The sequence below is a fragment of the Citrus clementina genome, unplaced genomic scaffold, assembly GCF_000493195.1.
Source record: "Citrus clementina cultivar Clemenules unplaced genomic scaffold, Citrus_clementina_v1.0 scaffold_1, whole genome shotgun sequence".
Taxonomy (NCBI): Eukaryota; Viridiplantae; Streptophyta; class Magnoliopsida; order Sapindales; family Rutaceae; genus Citrus; species Citrus x clementina.
The window spans coordinates 11,227,863-11,229,611 of record NW_006263303.1 but is presented as its reverse complement, the minus strand read 5'-3'; the positions used below and the strand labels follow the sequence as shown (position 1 = coordinate 11,229,611).

General features: G+C 37.2%; 1 pseudogene; it reads right to left on the bottom strand.

Moving 5' to 3' along the window:
• LOC18056082 overlaps positions 1-1,663 on the bottom strand; it is a 3,292-nt pseudogene extending 1,629 nt beyond the window's left edge.
• Positions 1,664-1,749: the final 86 nt, after the last annotated feature.

Here is a 1,749-nt window from a genome sequence, read left to right as displayed (position 1 = left end):
ACGGCAAAGAGCTGATCTAGAATCTCCATCAATTTGCTACTATTATGAGTGTTGGAGATATAATGGCAACAACAGCAGTTGAACCAGCAGTTTCCGGGGCAACAGGTTCACCTCCAAGAGCTCCTCCGATCTCAGAATCAACTTTCAGAAAGCTATTGGCAAAGGCTTTCTTCCACTGCTCCTGCCAACTACCACCATCTTGTAATCGTGCTTTTGCAGTCACCAACTCCTCTGCCAAAGCCAAGTGCATTCGTTCACAACAATAATTTGCGACCTGTATGTATTGAATAAGTAATTGAGACTATCAAAACATAAAAATTCTGTCACTGAATTGAGCAAAACATAATTGGAATGTGCTGAACAATACCTGACAGCCACCATGTCCGTCATAAACACCAAAGAAATGAACAAGTACTTGATCTGGAAACTGATCGGTGACAGTATCCATCAGCACGTGAGTCTGAATTTGCAAAAACGCAGGAATAACGGCTACAGCATCTTCCATTTCTGGTCTCTTACCACAAACAGAATTGACTCCCCAACGGGGCACTTGATCTAATTGAATCACAGCTCTCTTCGTCTCCTCATGCTGCTCAGGTATCATTGGATTGGACTCATCAGACTCCTTTTTTCCTCTCTCTGCAAAAATCTCCAACTCAACATCATCAGCAACGCTTCTCCTATTTACTGCTGTCAGAAACTCATCAGGACCTGAACTATCAACTAACGACATGGAATCTTCTTCCTTACTGTCGGGATTGACCATTTTTGACTTCTTGTCACTATGAGCAGTGTTTGATAAGAGGTTCGCCGTGTCTGCTATGAATTTGAGACCCGTAATTTCCATTGCAGTTGATTCGTTTGAAATTATGTTTGCTGAACTTGAATGGCATAGCAATCGCCGTTGATACTTCCTCCATTGACTCTTTTCTATCTCCTAAACGGTCCAAAATCATATTTACAACTTTTGATCTTTCAACTCTTTCCCTAATAAAATTATTATTAACCCAAGGCGGAATTCACTAACCACTAACAGTTATAAATATAGTAATTGACTAATGAATAATGGATGCCTCTCGAGACTCTTGTATTTATCTAAACATGAACCCAGAGATTAAAGAGAATAAGAAAGAAGAGAGAAATTTTTTCTTTTTGCACCTTTTTAATCAATGAGAAGATATGATTTGGTATGATATGGTGGTGATTTAATGTCCTATCCGTACCAGAGACAACGAGAGGTAAAATAAGTTCATGAAAAAAAAACAAAATAGAAAAACCCAGAAACAAAAACAGAACCAAATCGGATTCCCTGGATTTGAAGCAACATATCTCAACCTCTTGAAATATGGCAACTCTCTCTTCAATTACTCTCAACTAACCAAAGTTACCACCTGGCACCTATTCTCATATAGTCTCAGCTCAAAACTAATATTATCAAAACAAAACCGCTAAAGAATTTTCAGAAAACATACAATAGCTGCTTTGAATTTGAGTTTAGTTTCTTACAGTTTTGAAACACTTGGGAACATGTTCAGTTTACATTTTTGATTAAAGTGAAGTGGCCACAAGATGGCAAACGACAGAGACTTGAAAACGTGTCCCTAAACTAACCAATGGGAAAAGAGAAAAGAAATTTTCTTTCTATTTGTTTACTTTGTGCCAATGATTTAATAAACAGAACATATAAGAGTAATGAACTAATGATCTGCATAAATATTTGTTTATTGAAATTAAAAAATATCTCTAAAA